Raw genomic sequence first — 14,675 nt, forward strand, 5'->3', positions numbered from 1 at the left:
TCCAAAATAGTCAGAAATTGGGATATGAAATTAATAAAACCATTAAAGAACTTCTTAATATCAACAATATAATTTCTTTTAAAAGTCGAAAGAAATATATAAAACAACAGAAAAAAGCTAATCACTAAAGAATGTATGCCAAGCAAATCTACTCTTCCAAAACAAAGAATAAATTAAAAATATCAACACTAATAAAACCAAAGGACTTCATTACCACTAGACAATCATAGAAGAAATGCTAAAAGTGATTTTTCAAGTCAAATTTAAGTAGTGATTCAAAATACAAAAATGTACAGTTTCTGAATAAAGTTAAGTACATTTATAAATAAGGAAACTAATAGTAACATACTATTTACTCTTTACTCCACTCTCTTTTCTATAGTATTTAAATTTAATAACATAATTATTGAAATATACAAATGTTTTAAAACATATAAGGATAGAATTGAAGGCACTAACATTAAAAAGAATCAAGGAACTCAAAGAGTTATATATGTACCTTGAATCAAATCCTCTTAAAATACCCTAAAATAAATTGATTATGTTATATATGATTCTCCTGATAATAAGGAAAGCAATATGATAAACTTAAAACAAAGGTAGAAATAAATTCTTGTATGGCACAAGACAAAGTCAAACACAAAAGAAGTTAGCAAGAAACAAAGGAGAAAATTCTAATATTTATAGAAAAACATTACAAAATGGCAAATAAAAGTTTTGCCTAATGTGGTATGACTATGTTGTTGAAATTTTATGTTTCTTGCTTTGTTTTGTTTTGTGTAAGTAAAAATGAATATGGCATCCAGCTATAAATTACTTTTAATGTGAATTGTTGACAGTAACTTCTTTTAAAAAAATGAAAGAAACCTGTATTTCCATGATTCACAGCTGGATGCTTTTATGGGATTAGCCAGAGATTAAAATCCATATTATCAACTGATTTCTCTGATTCTTTCTTTGCTTCAGCCTTGGCACAAGCTGCAGTAGCAGCAGGAACAGCAGCCACTAGCTCAGATAGATCAGCCAAGAAATCCTTGATGTTTTCAGCAAGCGGGAAGGTGTACTCAGTCTGCAAAGACAAAGCCCGGACTCACCTGTATCCATTGATGATAGAGTATGATACTGAGGCAAGATTCAGGTAAATAATCTGGAGATAAACATTGGCAATATTTCACACACCCTCTAGAATGTGAGTGTTGAGTCAGCTTTTTGATGCCAAGTACTTCCAGGCTATAAATGCGGCCATTATCAAACACCTGCTAGATGATCAGTTCAAAGGAGAAAGAGGAGACATTAACCATATTTGTCAGAGTAGCACTACAGTTCCTGCTTTGTCTTCAGTTTTATCTGCTGAACATTACACAGAATTTCAATGAAAACCCTGGAGATATTAGTGGTGATGTTTAAAACCAAGACAAAAGAGGTTCTCAGGCCCCAGATTAATGCCCTGTACTGGCACAGTGATCTCATATGGGGCAATGGCACCAGCACAGGTGGTAGCCAGCACATTATTGGCCATCAGTAAGTCATTAAACTCTGTGAAGTCCTCCTTTGTGGAGGCAAATCCCACATTACCCAAGATGTGAGGGAACACTTTCTCAAGTGCTGAGTTGTTTTAAAGATGCCCTTAAATGGACTGGCATATCACGATGTTCATAAGCATCATCACCATAGTGTTCCTTCTAAGAGGCATGCAGTTCTGCTCAATCTGCTTGAAGTTTACATTGTCTGTCCCCACAATAAAGAATTTTGAATAATCATCCAAATGTTGAATGATCTTAAGGAAGTAGTTAGATTTCCAGTATTTGGGTATCAAAGAGGTAGATTGGCACAATGGATTAAAAAATAAAGGATCCAGTTTATAAGATAATTTCTAAAGGTCTAAAAACATAATTGACAGTGAAAGAACAGAAAACTATTCCAGAGAAATAATAATGAAGCGAATGTACATACATAAAATACAATTTAAGTAGAAAACACTAAGAAGAGCACGAGTTATAGTAGCAAACATATCAACTTCCCAAGATACTTTAATTACAAAGATACACACACACACACACACACACACACACACACACACACACAGTGATTTTACGACATCTTCTTGGAGATGGGGGGAGGAGGTACAGGATGTAGAACAGTCAGAGGGTGGACCAGGAGGGGAATAAAGTTTGGACTGTAAAAAAAATTAAGGATAAATTTTAAAAAAATGGAAAAAATTTCAGATTATACCAAAGTTCCCCATAAATTGTAATACTTTTATAAGAAATTATTGAATAGTGAAAAAATAGGGAGAAGCAACAAAATAAAACATGAAATGTAAAAAAAAAAAAAGAATATAAGAAATGAGTAAAGATTAGTACACATTAATATTGTTTAAAAGTCACACTCCTCCATTGCTGGTGGAATTGCAAATTGGTACAACCAATCTGGAAATCAATCTGGAAGTTCCTCAGAAAATTGGAAATATATCTACCTGGAGACCCAGCTATACCACTCTTGGGAATATACCCAAAAGATGCCCCACCACGCCACAGGAACACATGCACCACTATGTTCATAGCAGCCTTATCTGTGATAGCCAGAAGCTGGATACAACCTAGATGTCCCATGACGGAAGAATGGATACAGAAAATGTGGTTCATTTACACAATGGGATACTACTCACCTATTAAGAATGAGGACATCCTAAGTTTTTTAAGCAAATGAATGGAACTAGAAAACATCATCCTGTGTGAGGTAACTCCGACCCAAAAGGACATGCATGGTATGTACTCACTAATAAGTGGATATTAGCCAAAACAAAAACTAAAACTAAAACAAAAAACAAAAGAAAACAAAAAAAAAAAAAACTGCAGAATACCCAAGATACAGTCTACAGAACTCAAAAAGCTCAAAAAGCAGAAGTTCCAAAGTGAGGATGCCTCAGTCCCACTTGGGAGAGAGAAGAAAGCAATCATAAGTGGGGAGGGAGGGACCTAGGAGGGGAAGGTAGTCAAGGTGGGAGGGGAGAGTGGGGGCAATGGGGAATCTGATCTGGTATTGGGTGAGGGAAAAGAATTGAAGCCCTGAGGCCCAGCAGAAAGAATGGAAACAGGCAATCTTGTGAAATAGGAGACTGGGAGGACCTTCCATAATGTACCAGAGATCTGGGAGGTGAGAGAATCTCAGGACTCAAAGAGAGGGACTTTAGATGAAATATACCCTACAGTAGGGAAAAGGAACTTGTAGAGCCCACCTCCATCAGAAAGACAGGACATCATGTGAGGGATAGGGTTGCCATCCTACAGTCACAACTCTGACCCATAATTATTCCTGTCTGAAAGAATTACAGGTATGGAAGAAATGGAGAGGACCCTGAGGACAAGAAGGTTCACCAACAGACCCAAAATGGTATCTAGCTCAAGGGCAGGTCCCAAGGCCTGACACTATTACTGAAGCTATGGAGCGCTCACAAAAAGGGGCCTATCATGACTGCCCTTTGAAAGACATAAGCAGCTGAAAGAGTCAGATGCAGATATTTGTGCCCAGCCAATGGACAGAAGCTGCTGACCCCTGTTGTTGAATTAGAGAAGGCTGAAAGAAGCTGAGCAGTGTTGCAATTCCATCAGAATGGTAATGATAGAAGATAATATGCAAGAAGAAAGAAAATGAAAAGAACCTTTTACAGCTTCTGTGTTTCAGGTGACACAAGGGACAGAAGCAATAGCTTCTGATGTTAGAAATGATACACCCATAGGCAATGGCATCATTTTTCCTGATTGTAGATATCAGCTACCTCCAATTTCAGGAACATACATTTCATGTGAATCCCAACCTGTTGATATTCTCTGATACAAACAACATGGTTAATGATCAGTATTCACTAAGTGGTTTGGCTAGTGGTTTACACTACCATTTTGAAATGAACAGCAGGTTCCTTCGTTGCTCAAACAAGGTTCTTGTGTTGGAAACAATCCTGTTTCATACATAAAGATGACCACCCTAGAGGCCAAATATATACAGACACATGGTACACTTGAAAACATTATCAAGACAAGAGGAATGGCTATCTTTTTTTTTTAATTAGAGAGGAGTTGAATACCCCAAATTCTTCTCTTTTGATGAAGTTGCTTACAAATATTTGCTATTAAACCTTGCCTGATTTCTGAGTCTTAGTTTACAAAACAAAAGCCCACAGTCTTTCCATGAAACAAACTTTTTACAAACTTTTTCCAGAAGTTGGCTAAAACCTATGTTAGCTTGCCCTGGAACTCCATTGTAGCCGTATATTTTTCAGAACCTACTTTAATAAGAGTTCAGTCTCTGCTCTAGCCCACCACTCACCAGAGGTTATGGAAAAGAATAGTTATTGGCATATGGGGGAAGTAGACTTAGCTGTTTAGAAATTCTTTTTTTTTTTTTAGGGTGATGTTTTTTGTGGGTTTTTTCCATTTTTTATTAGCTATTTTCTTCATTTACATTTCAAATGCTATCCCAAAAGCCCCATATACCGCCCCCCTGCTCCCCAACCCATCTACTCCTGCTTACTGGCCCTGGCATTCCCCTGTATTAGGGCATATGGTCTTCGCAAGACCAAGGGCCTCTCCTCTCACTGATGGCCGACTAGGCCACCTCTGCTACATATGAAACTAGAGACTCAGTTCTGTGGGGTACTGGTTAGTTCATATTGTTCCTCCTATAGAGTTGCAGACCCTTTTTAGCTCCTTGGGAACCTTCTCTAGCTCCTCCATTGGGGGCACTGTGTTCCATTCAATAGATGACTGTGAGCATCCACTTCTGTATTTGGCAGGCATTGACATAGCCTCACAAGAGATAGCTATATCAGGGTCCTGTCACCAAAATCTTGCTGGCATATGCAACAGTGTTTGGGTTTGGTGGTTGTATATGGGATGGATCCCCTCCAGGGGGGCAGTCTCTGGATAGTACTTTCTTCTGTCTCAGCTCTGAAATTTGTCTCTGTAACTTCTTTCATGGGTATTTTGTTCCCCATTCTAAGAAGGAATGGAGTATCCACATGTTTGTCTTCCTTCTTGAGTTTCATGTGTTTTTCAAATTGTATCTTGGGTAGTCTAAGTTTCTGTGTTAATATCCACTTATCAGTGAGTGCATATCATGAGTGACTTCTTTTGTGATTGGGTTACCTCACTAAGGATTCCTCCAGATCCATCCATTTGCCTAAGAATTTCATAAATTCATTGTTTTTAATAGCTGAGTAGTACTCCATTGTGTAAATGTACCACATTTTCTGTATCCATTCCTCTGTTGAGGGACATCTGGGTTCTTTCCAGCTTCTGGCTATTATAAATAATGCTGCTATGAACATAGTGGAGCATGTGTCCTTATTATAAGTTGAAACAGTTTCTGGGTATATGCCCAGGAGAGGAATTGCTTGATCTTCCAGTAGTACTATGTCCAATTTTCTGAGGAACCGCCAGACTGATTTCCCGCGTGGTTGTACCAGCTTTCAATCTCACCAACAGTGGAGGAGTGTTCCTCTTTCTCCACATCCTCGCCAGCATCTGCTTTCACCGGAATTTTTGATTTTAGCCATTCTGACTGGTATGAGATGGAATCTCAGGGTTATTTTGATTTGCATTTCTCTGATGTTTAAGGATGTTGAACTTTGTTTCAGGTGCTTCTCAGCCACTCGATATTCCTCAGTTGAGAATTCTTTGTTTAGCTCTGTACTCCATTTTTTAATATGGTTATTTGATTTTTTGGAGTCCATCTTCTTGAGATATATATATATATATATATATATATATATATATATATATATACACATATATTGGATTGAGAAGTTCTTTGAGGCAATCCAGTTTCCATTGTTCTCAGTCTTGTCCACTAGATCTTCAAGAGAAGTTCTTTTGTCAGTTTCTCTTTATAAAGTTGCCACAAGCTAAGTTCAGCAATGAAATGTAAGGTGAACCAATATATGTGTGTTGTCTGTGAAGACTAGCAAGATTAGCAAAACCAGCAAGACAGAGCAAGGTAAACCAATGTTCCAGCTCCCACCATTTGTGGAGTCATATTTAGATTCTTTCTAAACATCATGTCTCCTAAACATCATGTCTCCTCTTACATGTTTACTATAACAAAATGTCCTTTTATCTGTGTTGGTTTCAGAAAAAACGTTCTTTTACTTGTGTCTGCTTCAGCAAAATATTCTTTCACTTGTCTTCCCTGAAAAAACAAACAAACAAACAAACAAACAACACCATTATCACTTAACCGAGTCTCCAAAGGAACCAAAAATCTCCACTTTGCTCCAAGCATACTTTTCTCTCTCTATCTGTAGAAACTATTGTTCATTTTGGATGCTTACAGCTTTTTGTTGTTGAATCTGCCTGATTTCATAATCTCTAACATACAAAATGTGACTTTCTTCCTTTCCTTCTCCCTCCTCATGGTAACTTACAAGAACTTCAGCTACCCTATCACTTTTTTTCCCCTCCCTGGAACTCCAATAATTCTATTTTAGATTCCCTCAAGTCCCATTTTAAATTATTTTATCTAACAGATAAAGAATCTATAAGAGAGATCTAGTCCACAGTGTTACTAAGGCTACCACCAAGCTGTGCTCAGACAAAGGAGTGCAAGAAGATAATTAGAGACTTAAAATGTTGTAGAGTAGCCCATCCATGTTTTTGGCCTTTTTTGAACTAGGAACCCTTATTTCATTTTCTCAGTTTTTGAATTTGAATGTATTTGTATACAATCGGTACCATTATAATATATCATGCTACATCCACAATCAATAAACATAGTATTTCAATATGATTCAGTAATTAAATTTGTTTCTAGATCTGGCTAAATCATCTGCTAGCTTGTTGGAGAGCACAGAGGTGTTTTATATGTGAGATTGACATGAAACTGAGGCTTAAGAGAGCAGATTTGTTGTAGATTTAATTGTATTCTTCGAAAATTCATACATTGAATTCCTAACTCTGAATACCTCAGAACAGGGCTACATATGGAGGAGGAACATTTAAAAATCAATTCAAGCGAATAATTTAAAATGATAATTAAGTTAAAAATAGACTAACTGGGCTAGCCTTATTCCAATCTGGTTCATATACTAAAAAATATTATAGAAAACAAAGAGACACCAGACAGGCATGCAAATGAAGGAAGATCTTATGAAAAGATATATGGAATAAAACTATGGAGAAGCAAACAAAAGATACTTCAGCAAGATTATACGATCACACTGATATCACCGTTTCATCCTTAAGAACTCTAACAAAATAGCTTTTTAATATTTAAGCCAATGATTTTGTATCACTTGGCTCTTGAAATTAACAAATTAACACAAATTAACACAGCAAGAGAAAGACAAAATAAATAATAGTTGAGTGTTCATCCCTAAATTTATACAATGTAAAATCCAGAAGATAGGAAAGAGTGCTACAAAAAGCTATCTTAAGTGCAGGACACAACCTTTGCAAACATGATTTCACAGTGCCTACACTGCCTAAACATGGCATATATAAGACAAGACATATTAAGTGGTAATCATGGATCATGGACAGTTATCTGGAGCCCTACACTTTACAGCTGAATGGTTGACATCTTAGTTTGGATTACTATTGCTATTATGAAACACCATGACCAAAAGCAAGTAGGGAAGCAAAGGGTTTATTTGGCTTACTCTTCCATATCACCCTTCATCATTGAAGGAAATCAGGGCAGGAATTCAAATGGAGAAGGAACTGGAAGCAGGAGCTGATGCAGAGGCAATCAAAGAGTGCTGATTACTGGCTGGCTCATCGTGGTGTGCTCAGCCTGCTTTCTTATAAAATCTGGCCAACCCCACAGGGATGGTACCACCCACAGACCCATCATGAACTAGACACTTTCCCTATCAAACACCCATTCAGAAATATGCACCACAGTTGGATCTTATGCTGTTACCTTGATGAATTGAAGTTTCCTCTCTTCAGAAAATTCTAGCTTGTATCAAGTCTACATAAAACTAGCCAGCACAGCTGGCTACTAATATATTCTTGGATAGGAATAGTAATTGTCTTTTGATGTGTTCCAAGTAGTGAAGCCTCCCAAGCATAATGGATAAATGAGAAGCCATGACTGAAAAGATAAGCCTTGTTAAATCAAAACAAGAAAGACATAAATTGGGGAAAGGGACACATAGGGAGAAGGGGATAATGTCAGGTTTTCGAGTCAAATAAAAGTGGTTATGATTGAGAGAAAACATGATGAATTAAATTTTCTTTAAACTGTCAAAGAACAAATTAAATGAAGAAAATACAAAGCAATAAACCATTGAGTCTTATAATGATTGATACAACAATTTTAAGCAATATACTTATAACTGAGTGGGGTAGCATACTAAATACACTAAAAGTATTATTAAGCCACAATCATTAGTATTTTTATTTGGATTGTCTAAGTTACATTTCTTATTGCTTTGACCTAATATCTGACAAGAAAATGTAACTTAATTGTTTCTGACTCACAGTTCAAGATTAGATACAATCCATTATTGTGGGGAGGCATGACAGCAGAAATTTAAGGTGGCTCTATACAATGACAAAAATCTCAAAAGATGAGCAAGAAGAAGAGAAGGGATATAAAACCTAGAGGCCTACTCCTAGTAATATACTTGCTTCCAATAGGTCCCTCCTCCAGCTTGGAACCAAATTTCAAAGAAATTATCCTGTGGGGGATATTTCACATTCAAAACACAGTAGAGTGCTTATCTGATTAGATATATGAAAGATTAATCAATACAAAGTACTAGATATATGGAATAAAGATCAATGAGGTATGTGATCACCTCAATAAATACTAGAAAATAGTTGGGCAACATCCAACACCTTTACCATATAAAACCACATACGAATAAGTAAAAGACTAGATCTGCTTGATGGAGATCATGTATACAATCACTACTTCTACCATCATTGTGATACATTTTAGACTTTCATTCAGATAGCAAGGAAAAGAAAGATGCTCAATTTTGCAAATTATACTCTATGTAGTAAGGAGATTTTAGTGATATTAACTATACAAGTCAAGAAAATAAAAGCTTTTGGCCAGGCAGTGGTGGCACATGCCTTTAATCTCAGCACTTGTGAGGCAGAGGCAGGCAGACTTCTGAGTTCGAGGCCAACCTGGTCTACAGAGTGAGTTTCAGGACAGCCAGGGCTAAACAGAGAAACCCTGTCTTGAAAAAAAGAAAATAAAAGAAAAAAATAAAACAGCTTTCAAAATCATCTCTGATCTATGATTAAATGATCCTAAATGAAAATAACACTAATGAAAAAACTCATTCCAAAAAAATCTATGTTAGTATAAATATTTCAGAATATAAAGTCAATATGGAGACTAAGTTTCCTTATTATACATTAGCAATGATTAATCAATAATTCAATAAACGAAATAATTGTACTTCCTGTAGTATCAAAATAATAAAATAAAAAGTAACCAAAGAAGATAAAAAAAATCAACACAGAAAACTTGTGAGAGTTGAATATATATGTACACATCAATGTTAATATTAGCACCCTTACAATATCCAAATATAGAAAAAAATATAGATTTCAGTTGCCACATATGGAATACAATTTCTCATGCCAAGCATGTATCTTTGACTCTTCATTATAGATCAGGTAGACAAAAAGAATGCCATGAAAATATCATAATAGTCAACTAAAAGATGAACAAATTAACTACTTACTGACCATGAAAGTTGTTACACTATGGAATTTCTATAAGCAGTAAAATAAACAAACAATTCTTTAGTTTAAATAACTGAACACAATGGAAACTCCCAGGAAACTATGAGGGTGACCCTAGCTAAGAATACTAGAATTAGGAGACAAGGAATATGAAACCATCACTTCCTATAACTAGGCAAGAGTTCCAATGGATGGAGATAACAACCCAACCACAAAACTTTTGACCCATAATTTTCCTGCCTGTAAGTGGTGCAGCGATAAAGAGGGAATAGAAAGTGAGGAATGTGGCAAACACAGAAGTGGATGCTCACAGTCAGCTATTGGATGGAACACAGGGCCCCCAATGGAGGAGCTAGAGAAAGTACCCAAGGAGCTNAAGGGGGATGCAATCTTGTAGGTGCAACAACAATATGAACTAACCAGTACCCCCTGAGCTCCTGTCTCTAGCTGCATATGTACCAGAAGATGGCCTCATCGGCCATCATTGGGAAGAGAGGCCCCTTGGTCTTGTAAACTTTATATGACCCAGCACAGGGGAAGGCCAGGGCCAAGTAGTGGGAGTGGGTGGGTAGGGGAGCAGGGGCAGGGGTGGGGTATAGGGAACTTTCGGGATAGCATTTGAAATGTAAATAAAGAAAATAATAAGAAAGAAAGAAAGAAAGAAAGAAAGAAAGAAAGAAAGAAAGAAAGAAAGAAAGAAAGAAAGAAAAAGAAAGGAAGGAAGGAAGGAAGGAAGGAAGGAAGAAAGAAAGAAAGAAAGAAAGAAAGAAAGAAAGAAAGAAAGAAAGAAAGAAAGAAAGAAAGAAAGAAAGAAAGAAAGAGAGGAATGGCCAACCAATGACTAGTCCAACTTTAGTCCCATGATAGAACACAGAGCCCAATCTTGAGACTATTAATAATATTCCGTTATATTGAAAACAGAAACCTAGCATAATTGTCTTCTGAGAGGCTCCACCCTACAGCTGACTAAAACAGATTCCGAGATCTACAGCCAAACATTAGGCAGAGCTCAGGGAATCTTGTGGAATAAGGGAAGAAAGGATTGAAAAGAGGAAAGGCGTTAAAGACACCACAAGAAAATCTATAGAATCAAATAACCTTAGCACTCAGGGGGCACAGAGACTGAACTAGCAACCAGAGAGCATGCATGGGACTGACCTATTTCCCTTACACATGTGTTACAGATGTGCAGCGTGGTCCTCATATGGAACCTCTAATAGCAGGAGCAAGACCCCCTTGCCTGCTTTTGGATCCCTGTCTCCTAACTTGACTGCCTTCTCTGGCATAAATAGAAGAACATCAACCTAGTCTTACCACAGCTTGATATGCCAAGTCAGGATGATATCCGTGGGAGGCCTCAACTTCTCTGAGGAGAAAGGAAGGAAGGAGTGGGGGAGGTAAAGTGGGAGAGAGGGATTGGGTGGAGAGGAGGAAGAGGAAACTGAGATAAATAAATAAATTAATAAAAAGGAATAGTGGACATTGGACATTTAAGGGGGTAGAGGAGCTGTATCTAGCAGAAGAGGTAAGAGAGTAAGCAGAAATTTACAGCAAAGGAGCTGAAGCCAATTTGCTTTCCATGAGGCAGTTTTGAGCTGGCTTTAAGTTTTGGACACTGTTTTATAGATATTAAAATGTCTCTGCAAAGTGTGGTCTGATGATATTTGCACTTAATAGCTTTAATTTGCATTCAAAATAAAAACAAATATTAAGAAAATAAACTATCTCATATGTACAATAAAATAACTGAACATGAAGAACCTTCATAGAAATTTTCAGGTCCAAATAACTTCAATACTGGATCTTAGCAAACACTGAAGGAAGAAATAATTGCTATCCCACAGATTATTTTCCTAGAGGTAGAAAAGTCAGGATCATGTCTGAAGCCATCAGTCTAATATTAACACAAGTAAAAGTATTAATGTAGGAAAATACATTTGAATAGCTCAGATTAGTGGCATGATTCTAAAACACTATTTTAGGAACTTTGGCTATAGCTCTATGTCACAAAAGTAAAATATGAGCAAATGATATTTGCAGTGCAACAAAGTTGCTACAACTTAAAAATATAGATATATTCAATTTCTTATAGTAAATCAAAAAGCTTATAGTCACTGCCAATAATTATAAAAGAGACAATTGACATGATTTATTGAATTTACCATGTTCAGTCTACAGGTGATATTAAAGATAATTACTAAGCAAAGTAAAAACGAAATGCCTTTACTGTGATAAAATGTACTGGACAAATGCTTATAGCAAGTTATAAATTACAATGAAAGAATGCACACCCCTCAAAGGTTCAAAAAATATAAGAATATACAATTTCACTACATCCATTTACCACCATCATGACAATATTGGCTATGGAAATAAACAATATAATAAATAAAATGTCAAATGTCATAAAATGTCAAGAGAAATAGAGCTCCAGTTATACAAGCATTAATATAAAATATTCTCAAGGAATCAAATAAAGGTGACTTGAAATTATCAATTAAAAGATTGTAAGATAAACATCAGTATAGAAAAATGAAATCTGTTTCCATTACTAGCAAAAAATTAAAAAGTATAGATTACCATATATAATAAAATAATATGATGCGTAACTGTGATATAGTTCATAAAATATTTGCAATAATTGGAAAACAAACAAAAAATATATCAGAGAATGATTAGGAATATAAGAATGAGGAGTAATGGAGTATGATACACAGAAAATTTCAGTATTTTCAAATAATGTTTAGCAGCAAAATTCATGTACTGATTTGATGTAATCTTAATTAAAGCCAAAAAGTTTTTCTTTTGTTTATACCACAGATGATATTTAAAAGAGGAGGAAATCAAGAACCTACACTATCATACTTAATGTCCTCTGCAAAAAAACAAAAAAAAAATCAGTAAGGAAAACTTAAAAGCAAAATATAAAAAACAAAACAGTAAACAAGACAATGTGTAAAGCAAGATGATAGAATAGTGGGTCCCCTGCTGTTATACTCCTACAATGACAATAATTTGGCATTTATCTTTGACAAAAATGAGACTTTGCAGGAGCTTTGGAATCCAGGTAGGAGGTTCAAAATGTTGACAGATCCCAGTAAGGCTAGAATCATGCCTTTACCTCTGAGGATTTGGCTATTATCCCATTTGACTATGGTCCAGCCACTAGTACCATCAAACAGGAAATCCAGGAGAGAAGAAACCCACTAATCCTTTAAGTATCAGACTCAGTTATGGGTTCTGGCATGGATTTTGATCTGGCTCTAGCTTCATTCTCTCATTATATAAGAGAAGTACTACTTATCCAGGAACTCCACAGGAGACACGCCCACATGTGCACATAAATGCAGGCCTGACAAACAACAATGCCTACAGATCTTGAGGAAACTATATAATTAAGTTCCTGTTCCTCCCAACTATAGTGTGGGTGTACTTTTCTTTTCCTAAGGACTTAGAAAGATACTCATCTGTATACCTGAAAGGCAAGGCTGCTGTCCTTGGTCATGAAGTAGCCCTGTGAGTTCTCCTGATCCTCTCTTAGCTTCATTTTTAACAGCATATCTGCCAAACCAGTATTCTTGAAAGACATATGTTTCGCCTTGTCCTGAATATAGAAAACTATTTCGAAGTATTTTTTAAAATGTACTTCTGGAGAATCCCTGCAGTCTGGGCCAATACCACTAAATCACAGTCCAGGAATATTCATTATTACTAAGTAACCAAGCCAACTGACCAAGTTTCTAGAGGTTGTCAATATCTTCTCAGAAAAGTAAAATGGCAATCTTGTTTAAGCCCCTGTAAGTGACCTGTCAGACATAATTTTCACTGTAGACCTAAAAAAGCCACATAAAATGACTGCAATCCATAACTGTGAAATTAGAAATATTCCACAAGTTTAGAAACTAACTGCCAAAACTTACCTGTAAAGACTGAAAGACATATGTATGTTTTCCTTCAAATTCTCTGAAAATGATGTAAAGTTCTAAGAATAACCAACTCCAAAGAAGTAGAAATGCATCCATTGCCTTAAAAAGAATTAAAATAAACACCATTAAGAAGCTTAATGAAAGCACCTAAATAGGTGAATAAACAAAACCAAATTAGACATGCATTAACAAAATGATAAGTTTATTAAAGAAGTATGACTCATAAAACTGAACCAAATGGAACCCCTGGAGCTGAAGAACAAAAATAACAGAAAAGGAAACATGTCAAAGAGCTTCACCAGCATCCTTGATTGATGAATTCTAAAACACAACACCATTAGAAAATAGATTTCCACCAGAAAATGAAGAAAGATGGCTAAAAGGGGGAAAGAATGCATAAAGGCCCTATTAAATAATACTAAGTTGGAAAAAATTAAATTATTAGAGTTCCAGAAGTAAGAAAGAAGGTAACAAAAATGCATTTAAAATTCCATGTTTCTAAAGACATCTCAAATATTAAGTGAGATATATTCTTGAAATTGCAAAGGACTCAATTAGCGTTTCTATTACTGTATTGAAAAACACATGAGCAAAAACAGAGTTAAGAAGGAAAGGGTTTATTTGATGTGTGCTTGCTTATTGTATTCCATCACTGAAGGAAGCCAGGACAGGAACTCAAACAGAGCTGGAACCCTAAGGCAGGAGCTGATGTAAAGGCCATGGAAGAGAGCTGCTTACTGACTGGCTTGCCCAGGGATGGCACCACCCCATTGATCACATAGTTGGATCTTATAAGGGAATTTTTCTCATTTGAGGTTCCCCTTTCTCTGGTGACTCTAGCTTGTGACCAGTTGATATAAAATTAGCCAGTACAGATGTACAGATTCCAAATAAAATCCATCCAAAGAATACTCTAACACATATTGCTGTTGAAGTAGAGGGGGTTCAGGGCATAAAATCTAGACAGTTGCTAACTCGTCTATAACATTAATTTTTTTAAAAAATGTTTGTCAATATTCTGCTACTGTCCATAAGCCCTATCATC

The 14,675-nt window shown here is 36.1% G+C and overlaps 1 pseudogene; it reads right to left on the minus strand.

Annotated features, from left to right (window-relative positions):
* Positions 1–898: 898 nt before the first annotated feature.
* On the minus strand, positions 899–13,293 carry LOC110314486 (annotated as a pseudogene).
* Positions 13,294–14,675: the final 1,382 nt, after the last annotated feature.

Source organism: Mus pahari, chromosome X (genome assembly GCF_900095145.1).
Source record: "Mus pahari chromosome X, PAHARI_EIJ_v1.1, whole genome shotgun sequence".
Taxonomy (NCBI): domain Eukaryota; kingdom Metazoa; phylum Chordata; class Mammalia; order Rodentia; family Muridae; genus Mus; species Mus pahari.